This window comes from Sminthopsis crassicaudata, chromosome X (genome assembly GCF_048593235.1).
Source record: "Sminthopsis crassicaudata isolate SCR6 chromosome X, ASM4859323v1, whole genome shotgun sequence".
NCBI lineage: Eukaryota > Metazoa > Chordata > Mammalia > Dasyuromorphia > Dasyuridae > Sminthopsis > Sminthopsis crassicaudata.
This window is the reverse complement of record NC_133623.1, coordinates 41,646,792-41,667,475: the sequence shown is the minus strand read 5'-3', so window position 1 is coordinate 41,667,475 and position 20,684 is coordinate 41,646,792. Positions and strand designations below refer to the sequence as shown.

Below are 20,684 nucleotides of genomic sequence, written 5' to 3'. Positions count from 1 at the left end.
TTTGCATCATTGTCTTCTCTCAGTTACTCCCTTTTAATGCATAGAACTTTCCCTTTCTACAAAGAGATATAGACAGTTACAATAAATGGAAACTTCAGCCAAGTCTGACAATACATTAGTAGTGCCCCACCTCTTTATTGAAGTGAGGTTTCCTCATCAGTCTTCCAAAATCAGAATTGGCTAGTTCATTCATGCGAATTCAGATATCTTTTAATCTGACTCCCACTCCAGATGTCTAATAACCTCATAGCGAGGAGGAAAGGGGGAAGATAGGAGCTGTTTTTTATTCTGGATGACCTCTGACAATAGATAAGGCTGGCTAGCAGCAGCTCCAAAGCTATTTGGCCAGCCACACTAATGCCAGTGCCAAGCAGTCTCACTGCCGTCAGCAGCTGTGGCTCCAGTTCCTTCACCCCCCTCCCATCCAGACTTTTCCTCAGCTCCATTTTCTTTATGAGACTCTCTATGTCTAGGAGGTGATCAGTATTCTTATAACCACTTTGTCTCTGTCTTCATTATCTTTGTGTTTCTGTATTTGGGTCTTTATGTCTCTATCCCTTTGTCTCTATATTTCTCTGTGTTATATGCCTCTGTGTTACTCTCTGTGTCTCTAAGTCTGTCTTTGTATTTATGTTTCTGTTTCTGTGTATACTCTATTTCTCACTTTGTGTCTCTGCTTGTCTGTCACTGTCTTTGTCTCTGTCTCTTTGTGTGTCTCTGTTTCTGTCTCTATTTCTTTTTTCTCTGTTTCTTGTCTCTGTTTTTGTCTCTTTCTGTATCTCTCTGTCTCTGTCTCACTCTGTTTCTCTGTCTCTATTGGGTCTATGTTTATATTTCCGCGACTGTCTATATCTTTATCTGGGGCAGTCTTTGTGTGTCTGTCATTGCTCTCTGTCTCTCTCTGACTGTGACTTTCTCTGTCTCTGTGTTTCCATGTCTCTGTCTCTCTGCTTCTGCCTGTGCCTTTGTGTGTGTGTGTGTGTGTGTGTGTGTGTCCGTGTTTCTGTCTTCCTGTCCCTAGTTGATTTTGAGACTCACCCCAATCCTAGTTTGCTTTGAGAGGAAATATTGTTTTCTGTCTCTTTGAGGAAAATAAAACTCTTTCTCAATCATCCTCCATGTGGCTAATAGTTACATTCGCTTGTGTTGGTGGCTACCAGATTGATCTCAGATGTTAGTTGAAATTACATAGGAATTAGACCTATAGAACAAGAGCTTAAACTCCCATCATTTTTTTTTTTTTGATGAGCAGCTAAGGAAATTGGACGTGTCTTTCACTCATTCTTCCCATATAACAGAAGGGAAATAGAAAGTTAAGTTGGCCAACAAGATAGGGATAATTTGGACTTGGCTCTTGTTACCAGGCAAAGGGAAAGCAGTGACTTTGGACTTTGGACTACTCAGGAGTGCCTCTTCCAGCGATTCTCTCTGCTTTTTCTGCTGCATTAGGCCCCATTCAGACCCTATTGGAATATGGACATACTTTTGGGGGTTGCAATTTGGTTGGGAAAATTCTCGTGGTTAGGGTTAATGTAGGGTAACGAGGCGGCATCTGTCATGGAGTCAGGAAACCTTGCCTTCCCATCCAGCCTAAAACACTTACTGTGTAACCTAGCCACGGTGTTTTACCTTTGACTTCCTCAAGTGTAAAATGCGGATAAAAATAGCACCTACCCTGTGGAGTTATGATAAGGGTCAAATGAGATAATGATTACAAAGTGCTTAGTGCAGTACCTGGCATCTGCTAGGTGCTATATAAATGTTAGCTATTATTATCATTAGTAATCTCCTCCTGTTTACCCAGTCACATTGGCTCTTTCACTGTGTCTAGTTCCCCCCTCCTCTTTGTCCCCCTTTAAGATGAAATCGAAGGGATAGGGAGCAATCCAACAGATTTTTGTCTGTCCCTGACCAACAAAACACCACTGAGACTTCCAAGAGGTTTCACACCGGGTCATTTTATTTTCTTTTTAACAGGTCAAGTGGATGTTGGTGCATTAAAAGTGCAGTGATACTCAGAGCTCTAGATGCATTGATATCAGCTCTACTTGAAAGTCATAAGGTGGAGCTTTTTCTCTTTGTGTTGCATGGGACCGTGGTTTTGAGGAGTGCCTTACAGCTCCTGGTTTTCTCTCTTGATTTTATGGGCCCTGCCAGGAATCTGCCGTAGATGGAATTGGGGGGAAGGCTTTTTGCAGTAGGCAAAGTCAGCTTCAATGCTCATTGGGTCAGACAGCTGGCCTCCTGAAAAGAAAGGAATACAAGGTTCTTCGTCAGTGGAATGGAAACCCCACCATATCTTGACCTGCTTTAGGATAGAAAAAGTTACGATGATCTGGGTCCATTGATAGACTAGTATCCAGAACTGGTCTAGGTAGTCGAGAAATGCGATGAAGAAAAGCTGCTTTGTAGTTTTGTCCAGAATGGTCTTGCAGGCATTGCTGTTCTTCTGGTAGAAGGTGATTAACCCAATGTATGCCTGCTGGGTCCAGTCGAAAAGGACCTTTGCTTGTTTCTGCTTCAGTTCTTTCCACAGGGACAGGTTGCATCTTTGGCTCCAATGGGACAGGGTAGAAAGGAATCGCATGGAGCAGGCCCTCAGCACATGTAAGGTCTTCATCAGAATTAGGTGCATGGGGGTCAGAAGCTCCACAGAGAGAACTTGGGTCACGAGGATGACCAGCTCCCTACCTTCTTGCAGACTTCCCAAAATGTAGAATCCGATCACAAAAATGGAGAGATAGTGGGAGGCCACATCCTCTAGAGCTGTAGAGAAGCCCATGTAGATTGATTTTTACCCAGAGGGCCTGGAACAAACAAGAAATGATGAATAGTGAGAAGGGAGGTTTTTTTCCCAGGCCCTGCAAATCAGTCTCTGTAGAGCATTACTCTCTTGGCTGGTAGGGGGTAGAGAGAGGCCCTTGCTCTAGGGCTTCGCAGCATCCCCACTTTGGTCTCTAGCAGGCACAAGACTGAGCTCAGATCACTACTTCATGCCCCTTAGTATATCTGATATCCTCACAATGAGTGAGGTCACAAAAGCCCTGGAAATGACATCATATGTATATTGAGTGTAAAAAAAGGCAAGATCTTAGTGTTGATCAGGCAAGCTCCTGTAGAAATTCCTAACTGTGAAATCTTGGGTAACAGTTTTTCCCAATTGTAAGATGGAGATTTTGCTAGGTGAATAGTAAAGCTCCTTCTAATGCTGAGTCCTAATGTCCTGTGTCCCAAACCAAACATATGAACATTTTCCCTTGCTCCCCCTTCTGACTTGACTACTCCCATCTGTGGCGCTGCTATTCACTGAACTGCCTAGTTTACAGTTTAACTCTTTCCTCTTTTTCACCTCTTAAATGTAATCAATAACCAGAACCCATCTGTTTTACCTCTACAGCATCTCTTCCATTCATCCCCTTTTTACCCACTTAAACTCTCACAGTAGAGTGTTCCTCGCCTCAAAGATAGGCTAGGGTTTTTGTGGTTGTTGCTGGTGGTTTAGCCCCAGTTGCCCTAGTGCCTAGAACATAGTAGATACTGAATAAATGCTCGTTGGCTGACCAGTGAAGGGATATGGAGACAGTAAGAGAGCATTTGGGTGGATTTAATGCATTGACGTCACAAGGCACACTGAAATTACCATCTACAGGTTGGAATGACTGAGTAGTTTTCGGTGATCTTTGAAACACTACGATATCCTGATTTGAAAAAAGAAAAAAAAAACAAACAACTTGAAATGGGGAGGAGACTATTAAACAGTTCATTGAGTTTGAATTCTATTCCTGGCAAAAATCTAGAAGGTATTTAAAGGGCTGGTATGTGAGTATTTAGAAAGGGAAGGAGAACTCACTAAAACTCACCATGTGTTTATAAAGAAGGAATCCTATATAACCAAGCTTTTTTTTTTCCATTTGGGAAAAGGTTCCTAGATTGGGAGGTCAGGCGAATCAATCAGTCATCATTTATTGGAAGCCAGCTATATATGTAAAGGGAAGTTAGGTGGCACAGTAGATAGAGTGCCAAGCCTGGAGTCACGAAGACCTGAATTCAAATGTAGCCTCAGACACTTATTAACCAGGTGACCCTGACCAAGTCACTTTATTCTGTTTACCTCAGTTTCCTCTTGTGTAAAATGAGTTAGAGAAGGAAATGGCCAACCACCCCAGTATCTTTGCCAAGAAAACTCCAAATGAGGTAATGAGGAATTGGTTACAATTGAAATGACCAAACAATTTTGTCTGTGCTCTTGCCACCAAATGGAGCAACTGGGTGAGTGTGCAAAGTCTTATTCGGCCACTTGCTACCTATGATCTGGTCTGGTTGTCACAAGTTATGAAGAAAGTGGTTTGGTAGCTGTGGCAGGAGACTGGGCTCACCATGGTGAGGGTTTCTCGAGCTGCAGGAGATTTGAAATACTTTGCCTGCAGAATACATAACACAAGCCCCTGCTGCCTGTGGGATTTTCAACTATAGATCCTTTTAGTCCCCTAAAGTCATTCCCTTGGTAAGAATTATTTAAGTTACTTTGAAAGATGCCCTAATCTAGTTTTTATATTCGGATCTGCGCAGTGATGTGAGGGGATGGGAACTGCAGTTATTCAGAAGAGAGAAAATTCTAAAGTAGGTATAGAAACTTAGTCATATAACCAGTGTGAAAGGCTAATACAAATGTCTACTTCTGTCAGACTTTTACGTTTGTGGGTATTTGTGTCTATATCTCCAAGTTTTAATTGATTGGTTTTGTACACTGGCAAAAATACAACAATTAAATATTCAGTTTAGAAATTTTTTTTTCAAAAAGGACCCTAATATGGTCTAGGTGCTAGGAAAGTAGTAAGCATATTTTACCTAAATTTTAGCAAAGTATTTTACAATCCTTATGTATCCTTAGGGTTACATAGGGATAGAGGAAGCAAGAGGATTAAATGATAAGTTAGGTATATGGAAGGAAACAATTTAGATGATGTGTTTAACTGAAGTTTGCGTACCTGCAATTTTTTATTAGTGTACCAACAATTCATTTGGAGAGAGATTCAGGTCAAAATTTTCCCTCGGCTAATCAGAGAACTGCTTGTTCCCTTTCTTTAGAGATTTCAAAAGATCTCTTGCCTTCATTTCATTCTGGGTTTTTAGAGGAATGGTACCAAGAAGTGCTGGCATTGAAAACCATGTCACCATATCAACAAGTGTAGAAAAAACAATCTCTATTCTGTGTTTAGTTTTGGTATGTCAGCCACATTTATTATCTTACAAGCAGATTGGTTGGAGAAAAATTCGACAATTGATGACCCCATGCTAGTCAGAATTCCTTTATTGCTCAAAAAGTTTTCTACTCACATTTATAGTCATCATGAAACAAAAGATGAAGAAATTTCATAGTAACTAAAGGTGCACAAACACACCGTTTTCAGTAATGATTTTGACATATTTATCATAGTGGAAGAATAGTAGTTACACAGCCTTGGGAAGATCTGGTTAAGTGATATATTAAATATTAGGGACACTCCTGAATTCTCATTTGTTTAGTGATTCGAGAGAATCCAAAGACACTGTTGCACCCCCTAATTCTTAATTTTTTGTAACATAATGAAAGCTTTAATTCCATAGGCTTCTACAGATGGTTTTGGAGCTGATTTAAATGACCAGATCCAAAGACTGGTCAGGAGTGACTCATCAATATGAAAGTTGTGAGAGTAGAATGGACAAAAGACTTTTCCTTGGCCTTGTGTTGTTCAGTATCAACAACTCAGATAAAGCACAGAAGTCATACTTGTCAGATTTTCAAATGGCATGAATTTGGAAGGGATTGTTAACACATGTTGACCATCAGACTTAGAATCCAAAAGGAATTTTATAGGTTAGAACAATGAACCAAATGGAATACAATGAGGTTTAATAGAGCCAAAGCTTTATTTGAGTTAAAAAATCGGCTATGAAAGGGGAGAATAGTGGAGGCTTCTTACTCCTCCTCCTACTCCACCTAATCCTGCTATTCCCCTACATTTATATAGTGCTTACTATGTGCCAGACACAGTGCTTTTCAATTACTATCTTGTCTGATCCTCACAACAACTTTGGGAAGGAGGTATATTATTACCTCCATTTTACAGATGAGAAAACTGAGGGAGACAGAGGCCAAGTAGACTTGTTCTTGCCCAGGGTTTGAACTCAGGTTTCTAGGTTCCAAGTCTTACATTTTAACCACTGCTAGTCTAAGGAAAGCATAGTGTACAGAGGTCCAGGAGTAAGGAATGTGAGAAATTCACTGCTGTTTATTTTAGTCAGACCGTATCTCCAGTACTTTTTTCAGATCTGGTGCCATTTTGAAGAACAGTCATTATAAGCGTGATCATATCATGAAGAAGGTGACTAGGTTAGTGAGGGTCTCTTGTTCATGATGTTGAATGTGGCCTCCTACAATGAACCTTTTCTGATTTCTCTAGTTGCTCATGCCTCCCCCCACCCCCTAATTACTTTGTACATATATGCAGTGTATCCCAAAAGTTTTAGTAGCATTTTAAGTTTTAAAAACTTAAAACTGTATTAAGACTTTGGGGAATTTCAAATGGCACTATGACTTTTGGGACATGTTATATTTACTTCCCTCAGAAGAGTATAAGTTCCTTGAGTTTTGTCTCTCTATTCCCTAGTAAGTGCATATTAATTGCTTTGCCTGTTGCATTGAGTGTCATCATTTAGCTCAGGGGTAGCATAACACTTCTTGGGGGCCAAATCAAGCCCTTGGGTCGATTTTGAACAACTGACCAAAAACATCCTTAGCTTATGGTCCAAATCTCAGCTCGAAGTTTGCCAACCCCAGATGAATCTGTTGCAAGTTCACCATATGATGTGTGAGCTTTGTGTCAGTTTTCAGTGAATTTTCTTAAACTTGCAGCAAGTGGCTCACTTATTGCATTTTTGGGAAATGGAACCTTTCTTTTTCTCCCTCCAAAATAATCATTAGAAAACACTATCTTCTTCCCTCTGTCCTATAGAAATTTTCTTAATCTCTTTCCTCTCCTTTACCTAGTAGGGACAGAAGGAAACTGGCAGAAAACAAGAGAGGAAGGGAAGAAGAGAAAGAGCTTAAAGTTTCAATCTACACTAAGATTTTTGGGTCACCAATATTTAAGGATATTTTCAATTCATATTATCAGATTATCCTGTGATATTTTGGAAGAGGGGAAAAAAGGCTGATCACATCCTCCTTCATTTAGAATAGGAAGGACTCTAATCCTTAATGTCTAGCTTCTATTGACTTTTTGACATTTTGAAGAGTTATCGATATATCAGAGTGACATGTATAAGTGGTTTGATGTAGTGAATAGAACTCTTGGGACAGAGTCAGAAATTCCTAGGTTCAAGTCCTATCTCTAGTAATGTAGAACTAGGGGTATTGGGTTCAAACCCCATTTGTAGCAGTTAGTATTGCCACTTGTGTTTCTTCATTTCAGAAGTGAGGAGACTGGACTCACTCTTCTCCCAGATCCATTCTATCACTGAATCTTTGGTCTTGTTAACTACCTTGTGGTTTGAATAGACAAAATGGGTGAACTCTTAGAAAAGCAAGTTTGTAACTATAGGAACAAAATACAAACATATTTAAAGACTCCCACAGTTTCTCTTTGACTTGTATTTCCTTATTTCATGGTATTCCTATTCTTGACTCCTCTGTTCTAATTAAACTTGACTGTTAGCTCTTTCACGTTCTGCCGTTGGCTATCTGCATAGGCTATCTCCCAAGCTGAATACACACTCTTTTCATGTTGTACCTACTCAAGTTCCCCCCACAGAAAGAAATCCTTCATTTCTTTTAGGAGTAAACTCAGGTGGTGGAAATCCTTCCTTCCTCTACAATACTCTACAAGTGATAATCCAGCCTTTCTTTGAATGGCCCCCGTGTTGGGGAATCTACCACCTTCCAAAGCTGTACACTTTGGGGTAGGCACATGTACCTGTTGATACTAGATCTTTCCTCTCCCACTGAACAGTCTTTGAGATACTTTGAAAAAATCTCTCAGTCCCCCTTAATCCTTCTCAGACCAATGTCTCCAGCTCCATTAATGGCTTCTCATATGGCATGATCTTGAAATCCTCCTTCATCTTGATTGTTCTCCTTTTTGACTTTCTCAAGATTATCTAGATCTATCTTTAACTTAGCTGTCCAGAACTTTGATATTGTGGATGTGGTCTGATCAGGGCAGAGGACAGCAGGACCATCACTCCCTCTTTTTGGACATCATACCTTTTTAAATTCAGCCTAAGATCACAGTAGCTTTTTAAATAGCCATATTATGCCATTAATGAATACTGAGCTTATAATATACTACAACTCCAACATTTTCTTTAGGAGAACACCTGTCTTGTCCTGTCTTTCCCATATTGTGTTTGCAAAGTCGATTTTTAAAATATCCAACTTTACATTTCCCCTTATTGCATTTCATTTTATTAGAGTGGGAAGTAGATGAAAAAAGTTTGGCATATAAGCATAATGGAATATTGTTCAGTAAGAAAAAGGTGCATATGAAGAACTCATAGAACCATGGGAAGATTTTTATGAACTGATGCAGAATTAGATAAGCATAACAAGAACAACATGTATATTGTGATTATAACATTATAAAAGAAAAGATTCCTAAAAGGGAGTTAAACTCTGAGTAATTGAAAAACCAATAGTCTTGGGAAAAAACATAACCAGAGATGCTTTCCTCTTCACAACGGAGATTATTCGGGGTGTTACCCCCAATGTTGTGAAATGTTTTTACTTATTTTCTTTGTTATAAGGAAGGGTTAGGGAGAATAGGAAGAGTAAGGGGATATAAGGACTTAAAATTTTTTTTGCCTAGAAATGACTAATATAAGAACAAAAACATCAATGAAGCATATTAAAAATAAACTCATCTTATCTGACCCAACCCAATTTTCTAGTTTGTCAAAATGTTTTTAGGTCCTGACTCTGACCTTCAATATATTAAGCTATGACTTCCCAGCTTTGTATCAGCTATACATTTGATAAGCATGCTGCTGAAACATTTATAAACAAGCCATTGATAAAAATATTAAACAACATAAGATCAAGGTCAGATCCCTGGGATGTACCACAGGAGAACCCATTCCAAGTAGCCATGAAAAGCCATTGATAGATCAGTGTCATTTAACCTGTTCTGAGTTTACCTTCTTGTACCACATATTTCATCTTGGCCACAAGAATATGTGTTATTCTCTTGTGTAGAGACTGTGTCAAATGGTTTGCTAATATCTTGCTAAAACATAGCTACAGTATCTCCCTGATCTCACTGTCAAAATCACCCATTGCTTTTTCTAGAGTGTCATTAGCCATTTGTTCTAGATTTTTTCCTGGAATGGAAGTCAAATTTCCCAGCCCATTTATTGTTGGCAGAATTGAATTGAACATAGTCATAAGGAGTTTCTGTGCCACACAATGCCTTGTTCTTTTTACTTATCTTTCCTTAAGACTAATTCAGTAAACAAAGAAGCAGCATTTCTTGATTTGGACATGAATTCCCCAAATGAACTCAGTAGCAGCAAAGAGATTTTGAGAGCTTTTGTATAAATGAGCATTGTGCTTTTTGGTCACCTGTTAAAGTATGTATAAAGTAAAGAGGCACTAGATTGCTGAGGGGTAGGAGCAGTTTATCATCTACAGTGAATTACAGTTCCTAGTAATTTGGTGAACTAGCATATTTTTAGTTAAAATAAAATTTGTGACTATAACAATTTGTATGAATTATTCTAAAGAAATAAAATCCTTAAATATAAAAATGTCTGAAATATCTCTCATAAATTTGTCATTAATTTAGAAATATTCATACACACACAAATGACACTTCCGTTTAGTTCCAAAAGAAACCTATTCATTTTCTTTTTTTTTATTATAGCTTTTTATTTACCAGATATATGCATGGGTAATTTTACAGCATTGACAATTGCCAAACCTTTTGTTCCAACTTTTCCCCCTTTCCCGCCACCCCCTCCCCCAGATGGTAGATTGACCAATGCGTGTTACATATGTTAAAGTATAAATTAAATCCAATATATGTATACATGTCCAAATAGTTATTTTGCTGTACAAAAGAATCAGACTTTGAAATAGTGTACACATAGCCTATGAAGGAAGTAAAAAATGCAGGCAGACAATCCACTCCCAAGAGTAAGAATTGGTTCTAATGACACCATCCATTAATTTAAAATAGTTATAAAATGCTTATGGTGTGTAAAATACTATATGAGGAATTGGAGGAGATAGAAAAGTGGTCTGTGATGGAGCCACTCTGTGTGAAGTGTAGTAGGAGAGCATGATCTCACCTTAGATAAAATCACAATTTCACACAATGAGTACAATTGGTTGGTTGGCTGTTGTCCTTGTTTTTTGAAGAGGATTAAAATGATGTCACTATGTTGGATACAGTATATCTGGTTGTGGTTGGTCAGACCAATATGAACCTACAAGGCTCTACCACAAATTGGACAGCTAAGTGGCACAGTGGATAGAGTGCTAGGCCTGGACTTGGGAAGATCTGAGTTCAAATCTATTTTCAGATATTTACTAGCCGTGTGCCCCTTGATAAGTCACTTTAACTTGTTTACCTCAGTTTCCTTGTCTGCAAAATGAGCTGAAGAAGAAAATGATTAACCACTCTAGTATCTATGCCAAGAAAACTCTAAGTAAGGTCACTAAAGAGTCACAATTGGAAACAACTAAAGAACAACAACAGCAGCAGCAACTAAGGTGTATTAAAGGGCTCTAGCAAAACGTTAGGCAAGGTCCAAGAGGTTAAAAGAGAGTTCTTTTTGTAGGAAAGAATGCTTGAATTGCACTTTGGAAAATGGATAGGAATTCAAAAAATAAAGAGCGGGGGGTTGAATCCTGGCATATCCTGTATGGTATTGTTCTGGTCAACATCATTCCTGATAATATCGCTTATCCATTATGATCAAAACCTTCATGACCAGGCTGACAACCTTCTACTGTGCCATCCTTACATTTGTGATATTGTCACTATGGAACTAACTGTCCTCACCTGTATTTATTATTTCACCTAACACCGTGTTTTCATGGAAACCAATTAACTATATTAGGTAAGGGCTGCCTATCTAAACATTTTGTTTAGCTGTCTTTGGGGTAACATTTCCAAGGGGGAAATATTAGGACTCTGAGAGAAAATATTTCCCATTACTATTGAAAACTTTAATTATATTTGGAATGTGGCAATTAGATTGTCAGAATAAATTTGTATCTCTATGTTTACAAATATCAACTAATACATTAACAACCTCAAGTAGCCTTTTCATTTCCTTCCAGATAAGAATCTACCTGATGTAGACATGTAACTTAGAAAAACCTAAATTGCTTTCAACCACAGTGTTTTAGAATTATATTTATTTTATAAAGTGTTAAAATACTAGTGCTTTTAGGAGAATGTTATAAAAAGGAAAGGGTTTTAAGATTTTGGTAGTATGATGATAAGATAGAAATCTTTCCTATTATAATAGGCTTCTTCTATGCACTTTATTACATTCTAATTTTTATTTCAGTTATTTGGGTTCATATCTTGTTCCATAACTAGATTACAAGGTTCTTGAATACATTAATGTGCCTGTTTTGGGGCAGCCCTTCCATCATTTGTCATTTGTCTCTGGACATCAAACTATTATTTTTTTTTCATTTTTTCTTTTTTATCTAAACGTCTAGCACTTAGTTGGTGCTTGATACACATTTGTTGAATTGTGTTATAAATGCTGAAAGGAATTATATCTTTTAAAAAGTTATATGAGCCATAAATTCACTCCAAAAGAAAAGGATAGGAAAGTAGTGACCACTTTCTAATTAATCCTTTTTAAAACTGCATTTTAAAACAATATAACAAACTAAAGTAATATTTAAAACTTACTGATTAAAAAATTAACATATAAGATTTCTAATTCTTATCTATACACATGCTCTCCCTTTGCTTTTGTCTTTCAGTTTGTCAGTCTTACACACACACACACACACACACACACACACACACACACACACACACCCCTTTCCCATGCATCAGCCCTGTCTAACAGTACTAGAGAAGCTCTCCCCATTGATTCTTCTGTGTCTCACCACCCTTCCCCCAGTATTGATATTTGCACCCCTTACCTGGACCTCCTTATAGATAGAAGACAGGAGAAGGTACAGAGGTTCAGGGTTCCAGGCCCAAGGGGAAGGGGGTTTGTTTTATATCAGAATTCTCTTCTGGGTTTCCTCCTCGGAGTTTCCTCCTCCCTCTTTGCCCCCTTCCCTTCAACTGCTTGGAAACTCAATCTCCCCCTCCTCTCCTTTCTATTTCTGGATGGGTTTCTCCCTGCCCAGCCCCCAATTCGGCCCTGCCTCTGCCCCTCCCTGGGCATGTTTCCCTGGTTGCAGAATGGAGAGTGAGGCGTACAAGTGGGTGAGATAAAAATAAACTGGGTAGGAGACTGAAAAGAAATCAGGCAAAGGACAACATAGATGAAACAGAGGTCTAAAAAATCAGGTAGAAATCTGGAAAGAAATATGGTGGTGTTGAGAAAGAAAATCAGGCTGGGGAATGAAAAGAAATCAGGCAGAAAGACCACTACATATAAGAAAATCGAGCAGAGGGCTAAAAAAGAAATTAGGCAGTGTGCCAAAGGAAAGCAGGCTTATAGGTCATAGACACCAAGCTCACTGCTCTAAAGTTTTTATATTCTATTCTCCTTTTTCTAAAAATGAAGGTAATATTTGACTTTCCACAATGCTTACAGTATCTCTCTCATTTTCTATAATCTTTTTAAAAAAATTTATTATTTTCAGAAGCATTTATTATCTTTCACCCCTCTTTTCTACTCTCCACTAAAGAATTTTTTTAAAAGAAAAAGGAAATTCATATAAGAAATAATGCAGTTGAGTAAAACAAGTTATCCACATTGGTCATGTTGAAAAAAACCCACATCTCTTTGTGTATTTCAAGTCCATTACTTTTCTGTCAGGAGATGGCTAGCATGCTTTGTATTGAAAATCTTTGAAAGTTGTTTGTTTTAAAAATGTTGTCATTGTTTAAGTCATCCTCCTGGTACTAGTTACTTCACTCTGCATCACTTCATAGAGGTCTTCCCAGTTTCCTCTGAAACTGCCCATTTTTGTCATTTCTTAAGTGCAAATCTTCCACATTCATCTACAGGGTATTACAAAAGCCTAATTACTTTTCTAAGTTTCATTAGCCTGAAACTTAACTAAGACTTTTGAGTTACTCTGTAGTATAATGTTTAGCCATTCCCCATTACTCCCTTTGTTGACCGTTTTTAGCTACTATAAAAGAACTACTATAAACATTTCTGTAAATACGGGTGCTTTCCCCCTTTTAATCTCATGGTATAAACATAGTAATGGTATTGCTAGATCAAAGGGTGTGAATAGTTCAGCGACATTTTTGTTCATAGTTCCAAATTTCTATCTGGAATGTCTGGACCAATTCATATGTCCAACAGCATTTGTTTGCCTCTTTTCCCTAAAGCCCCTCTAACATCTGTTATTTTGCTTTTTGTGAACATTGTCACTCTGATGTTTTATTTCTCTAATTTATAGATTTGGCAGGTAACCTATTCCATGCTCCTCTAATTTTCTTATGGTATCACTCTGTTTTTAAATCACATACTCATTTTGGTCTCATCTTGGTATACAGTGTGAGATGTTGATCTATACCTATTTTCTGTCAAACTGCTTTCCAGTTTTCTCCGAAATTTTTGTCAAATAGTGAGTTCCTATTCTAAAAGCTGGGATGTCATGCTAAGTCTTTTAAATTTTATAGAATCAAAATTATCCATCCTATCTTCTGTAATCTTCTCTATCATGTATTGGTCATGAACTCTTCCCCTATACATAGATCTGGAAAAGAATTTCTTCTTTGCTTCTTTAATATTTGTGATCATTTATTTATGATTTTTTTGTGTAACTCATGTATCTATTTGATCCACTATCCTTCTGTTCTCCCACATTAGCAATCTAGAAGTCACCTCTGACTCTTCACACTCATTTGTTACTATACCAATTCCTACCCTATATCTAATCAGTTGACAATTATCATAAGACATGGGAAAGAAGGGAATTGAACAATACTAGATATCAAATTATGCTACAAAGTTTTCTGAACTTTCAAATGGAAATCATATTTGCTTTGGCTACAAGCAGGAATACTGCTAGAGCTGCAAAGGAGCTGAGTGCATGTTTGGTCCAAACACCTTATTTTATACAGGAGGAAATGGAGTCAACACTTAGTCCCCACGACTTCTGACTCCATCTAATACTCTTCCCATGACACCAAAGGAAATATTTATTTGGAATGCTTTCCTTGCAGTGAACCCTTTTTAGTATTTAAATGGAGAGGTGTGTTCTTCCTTGAATTCATTTTCTAGTGATTATAACTTTTTTACTATTACTGGAGTCTTTCTCTAATGTCCTATTAGACTGAAAACATTATCTTGGATTTTTGAAGGTGACTCCAGAAAAGGAACATAAGCTCAAACAGCCTGAAAACACTTCTCTGCTATCCTAGGATATGTTCAGCTACACTCATTGCTGGGCTGGTAGGAGGATGCATTTGTACTTTCATCAAAGGAGGGCCTGCTCACACACATTCATGGATTCCTTTTTTATTAAAGCTTTTTGTTTACAAAACATATGCATGGGTAATTTTTCAGCATTGACAATTGCAAAGCCTTCTGTTCCAAATTTTCCCTTCCTTCCCCCCACCCCCAGATGGCAGATAGTCTAGTATATGTTAAATTTGTTTAAATATCTGTTAAATCCAATATATGTATACATATTTATACAGTGATCTTGCTGCACAAGAAAAATCAGATCAAGAAGAAAAAAAACCTGAAAAAGAAAAAATGCAAGCAAACAACAACAGAAAAAGTGAAGATGCTATGTTGTGGTCCACACTGTTCCCACGGTTCTCTCTCTGGGTATGGATGGCTCTCTTCATCACTGAAAAATTGGAAATGGTTTCAATCATCTCATTGTTGAAGAGAGCCACATCCATCAGAATTGATAATCGTATAGTCTCGTTGTTGCTGTGTATAATGATCTCCTGGTTCTGCTCATTTCACTCAGCATCAGTTCATGTAAGTCTCTCCAGGCCTTTCTGAAATCCTCCTGCTGGTCATTTCTTACAGAACAATAATATTCCATAACATTCATATACAGTTTATTCAGCCATTCCCCAACTGATGGGATCCACTCAGTATCCAGTTCCTTGCCACTACAAAAAGGGCTAATACAAACATTTTTGTACATGTGACTCCTTTTCCCTTTTTTTACGATCCCTTTGTTAGACCCAGGAGAAACACTGCTGGATCAAAGGATATGCACAATTTTATAGCCCTTTGGGCATAGTTTCAAATTTTGGAACCTCTGTCTGCCTCAGTTTCCTTATATGTAAAATGGGGATAATAATAGCATCTATCTCCAAGGCTTTTTCTGAGCATTAAATGAGATATTCACTACTTTTAGAGGAATACCTAGAAGGCATTAGATGCTTTTCCCAAAGATTCACCACACAGTGGCCAACTGCTTGGGGACTCCCTGTTCAGCTATGCTGGGCAATGTATGGGAAACCTACAGTCTAAGACAAAGTTAAAGGTTTCCTACCTTGACAAAAGTTGCCAGAGCTTTGGACATACAAAAATAAAATTTTGTATCAATTTGGTATTAGTAGGTAAAATATGTCCATGAGTTAAATCTAGTTTATTCAGAGTAGTGATGTTTATTTGGAACTATGCTCAAAAAGTTATCAACTGTGCATGCCCTTTGGCCAGCAGTGTTACTGGCTTATATCCCAAAGAGATAGATCTTAAAAGGAGGGAAAGGGACCCACATGTGCAAAAATGTTTGTGGCAGCCCTCTTTGTAGTGGATAGAAACTGGAAATTGAATGGATGCCCATCACTTGGAGAATGGCTGGATAAATTTTGGTATATGAATGTTATGGAATATTATTGTTTTATAAAAAATGAGCAGCAGGATGATTTCAGAGAGGCCTGGAGAGACTTACATGAACTGATGCTAAGTGAAGTGAGCAGAACCAGCTCATTGTACATGACAACAGCAAGACTATACAATGATCAATTCTGATGGACAATTCTCTTCAACAGTGAGATGACTGAAACCAGTTCCACTTGTTCAGTGATAAAGAGAGCCATGTACACCCAGAGAAAGGCCTATGGGAACTGAGTGTGGTTCACAACATAGCATTTTCACTCTTTTTGTTGTTGTTTGCTTGCATTTTATTTTGCTTCTCTTTTTTCTTGTGTGGCACGATAATTGTGTAAATATGTACACATATATTGGATTTAACATATATTTCTACCATGTTTAACGTATATTGGACTACTTGTCATCTAGGGAAGGGTGTGGGGGAAGGTGGGGAAATTGGGACACGGGGTTTTGCAATTGTTTTGAAAAATAAAAAGCTTTAACAAAACAACAACAACAACATAGTAGAGATGTTCAAAGATATAGCTTCTTCATTCAGCATATTTAAGGCAGAGAACAATCAATATAAAAGGAAAGAGGTGTCTGGAACAGATCCACAAGGTTTCCTTCACACCTTCACACCTTTTCCTTTTCGAGGGATCCAGACTTGTGGTTTTATCTGTCTATGGAACTCTTGCCATGGAAACTTCTTGGACCATCAATCCACCAGTAACTTCCACTCTTTGAGAGTTGCTCTATGCACGGACAGGTGAAATTAACTGGCTAGTAGCAACATAGCACTTGAGGATTTGCAAAGCACTTTACTTGTGTTATCTCATTTGATCTCCGCCACAACTCTGGCAGGTGGCTGCTCATTATTATTTGCATTTTACAGATGAGAAAACTGAGGCAGACAGAGGTAAAGTGCCTTGCTCAAAGTCACAAAGTCAGTATGCAACAAGGGAAAGACTTGAGACCCATGTCACAATTTATTAGACAGATACTTTAAAACTAATATCCAAATGACAATGAGGTTCAGTGGGACAACCACTGGATTTGGAGTCAAAGGAACCTGGGTTCTAATCCTGGTTCAGCAACTTATATCCTACATGATTTGTGGGAAAAGTACCTTCACCTTTCTCTGCTGAAGTTCCTATAAAAGGAGGAAGTCACACTAAATGAGGTCAAATTTAAAAAAGAAATGAGGACCACTAAACCATAACAAAGATCTTTGTAAACCATATTGACTTAGAAAACCATGCATATTTATGCTTTTTAAAAAAATTAACATATTGCCGTTCTAGTCAGAGAAGATCTACATTGTAATCAAGTTTGGGCCCCAGTTGGGAGTGCTGTGGGCTGCATGTGGCGGGCCTGTCAGGTTTAGGTTTGGCAACTTTGTGGTAGCTAACCTCTCTGATTCCATAAGTTCTAAATCTGTGTTCCCCTGATTCTATGGAATCAAAAACTGAGACTAGTACCTATCTCATCACCTGGTAACACATTTTGATAAATCAGATCCTTTGTATAAAATAAGAGCTTTCCCACAAATAGCAGCAAAAAATATAGGACGAGAGGACATTTTCATAATTTAAAACAAATTATACACATATACACATGTACACACATATTATTCTTAGTATCATATGATTTCAAGGTAGAAAGGATCTTAGAATCATCTAGTTCCACCTGTAGTCCCTTCCTTATTTAATAAATGAAGAAACTGAAATGGCAGGGAAGTAAAGAAATTTGCCCTTGGCCACACAGCTAGTAAGTAGGAGAGCCAATTTGAACTTGGTTTCTGTGGTTCAAAATTTAGTGTTCTCATCACTACAGTATGCTGCCTTTCTGTATGTTACATTTGTGTGTATAGACATGTTCCTTCTCCTGAGCCTATCATTATTTAACTTTAATTGCTAATGGGGTTCCAGCCTTCTCTTTTTGTAGGTTTAGAGCAGAGCTTCTTAACCTTTGTTTCCTAGACCCCTCTGTCAGTATGGGTAAACCTAGGGACCTCTTTTCAGAATCAAGTTTTAAAATGCACAAAACAGAATCCATAGCATTACAAAAGAATTCATTTATATCAGAATACAGTTATCGAAATATTAAAAACAAGCAAATCCACAGACCCTAGGTTTGGAACCCTCAGATTAGAAGAATTAGTAAAGATGGCTGAATTGTATTCTATGGATTTGGTGGAGGACAGAGAAGAAGCTTTTCTTTCCTAGAAATCTTGACCATGTTCATTGAAGTAGCCTCCATTTCACTTTCTTGGGGGTGGGGAGGGGGGTCCCAAGAACTGTTTTCTCCCTACACTTTAAATACGTAGCTAATTGTTAAAAGGCACAGACTCAAGTGGTTAAAAACAATGGTCTCAGTTTGCAAGATACTTCAAAACCAATTTTGAACTCCTTTCCTTGAAGGTGTGAAAAGTATGTCTGACAGCAACAGAAGGCAGACTTTGAACTTTCCCTTTAAAATGAACTGAGGGAAGCCGCAGCAATCAGAAGACTGCTGAATTTTCATAGGGGCCATTCCTTCATTACTCCGGCCTGCAGAGCTGAACAGTGGGTTTTTTGAGCCGGGAGGACCTTTTGTCTTCTTGTTGATATTTTGTTCTTGGTGCTTTCCACTGTACTCCCCAGGGTTCACCTTCTGGTTTAGCTTGCCTGTGTCTGGCGACTCCTAACTCAGACTTATCCCTTTCAGGTTTGGTTACCCGATTAAAATGCCTTAGTCACAGAAGCCACATGGCAAATTATCGGCTGGTTAAAGCCCTATAGAAATGGGAGCTATTCATATTATTATTGTTATTACTATTCCTCTGTGTTTCTAGCAGTCACATCTGAAAAGGGACAAAAAAGATGGCCCCCCACCAATTCCTCTCGTCTTTTTCTTTATTTACCCCATTTGAGTAATAGAAGCCCTGCTGTAGCCGAGTCTAGAAACAAAGCAGATACAGTACAATGAAACTGGTGAATGCAGGCTGTCTCTCCTCCTTATGGAAAGCCAAGGACCTAGGGAATTAGAAATCACCTTCTTTAAGACACAATTTCATTAAGAAGTTTTAAAATTGTCTTCTACAAAGTCTCTTTTCAGTGGCACATTTTGGTACAGAGGTGACCCTGTGATTTGTAAGGGTGAGGCCTGCAGGACACGAGCTCTGGCTGGTCCTACCAAGCTATAAGGCTTCCAATATGGTCCTGGCAACAGACTGAATGTGCCTCCCAAGGCCCAGCCAGGCAAAGTACAGGGAGGCTCTCTGTCACTGAGGCAGCCATTTGCTGAGGAATTCTTGGGCCATGGCAACCCTTGAAAACAAAGACAAATACAAAATGGCCCTTGGGTATGTGCTTGCCCCCCTTCCCCTTTTGCAGTGATGGTGATAGAGTAACTGAAAAAAATGGGGGAGAAGGGATGTTTAGAACTGTGCAATCTTTGGACTGTCTATATATAGTAACTTAGTTGTTGGTACTCTAAATGTGAGCTCCTCATCCAGTGACTGAGTCAAGTTTTTACTGGAGGAACCAAATCAGAGCAATTTGACCATTTTTACTGTAAATGAAAGTAGGAGATAAAAAGGAAGGCAAAGTTAAATGGAAAACAGGAATCACGGTGTTAGAATTACAAGGTGAGAACTCAGGTTGTCTGGACAATTCTCTAGCTCAGAATTCACACCTTTAGTTCCGGCCTTTAGGGGGAGTTTACACCTTTGAACTTCTTTTTTTTTTTTTTTCCTATCTCTGTATTTTTATTTTTATTTTTTTATTAATTTTATACTTATACATTTTTTGACAGTATATATGCATGAGTAATTTTTTTTATAACATTATCCCTTATATTCATTTTTCCAAATTTTCCCCTCCCTCCCCTAGATGACAGGCAATCTCATACATTTTACATGTGTTACAGTATAACCTAGATACAATATATGTGTGTAAATCCAATTTTCTTGTTGCATGTTAAGTATTGGATTCCGAAGGTATAAGTAATCTGGGTAGATAGACAGTAGTGCTAACAGTTTACATTCAATTCCCAGTGTTCCTTCTCTGGGTATAGTTGTTTCTGTCCATCATTGATCAACTGGAAGTGAGTTGGATCTTCTTTATGTTGAAGATATCCATTTCCATCAGAATATATCTTCATACAGTATTGTTGTTGAAGTGTATAGTGATCTTCTGGTTCTGCTCATTTCACTCAGCATCAGTTCATGTAAGTCTCTCCAAACCTTTCTGAATTCATCCTGCTGGTCATTTCTTACAGAGCAATAATATTCCATAACCTTCATATACCATAATTTACCCAACCATTCTCCAATTGACGGACTTCCATTCATCTTCCAGTTTCTAGGTACTACGAAAAGAGCTGTCACAAACATTTTGGCACAAACAGGTCCCTTTCTCCTCTTTAGTATTTCTTTTGGATATAAACCCAATAGTAGCACTGCTGGATCAAAGGGTATGCACAGTTTGTTAACTTTTTCACCTTTGAACTTCTGAAAAGGAGTTTACACAACCTTTAAAAGGAGCAAGTTCATTGGTTGAAGTATTTTCTCACAAGCCCTGTTGAGTTTTCATTACAATCTCTGCTAGAATAAAAGAGGAGGGCAGGAGGGCAAGGAGTTAGTCTAGTCTGGGATTGAGTTGAGATGGCAGTCCCCAAGGACAACTTAGAGACGACCGGACCTTTACAATTCTGGA

The 20,684-nt window shown here is 38.2% G+C and overlaps 1 long non-coding RNA gene across 1 annotated transcript; it reads right to left on the bottom strand.

The window, feature by feature from the left end:
* Positions 1–1,938: 1,938 nt before the first annotated feature.
* LOC141548446 (uncharacterized) lies at positions 1,939–12,315 on the bottom strand. The gene is made up of 2 exons (XR_012483950.1): positions 12,152–12,315; positions 1,939–2,807 (listed from the first exon to the last, which is right to left on the bottom strand). It is a non-coding gene; the product is annotated as an uncharacterized LOC141548446 (long non-coding RNA).
* Between the last annotated feature and the right edge of the window lie 8,369 nt (positions 12,316–20,684).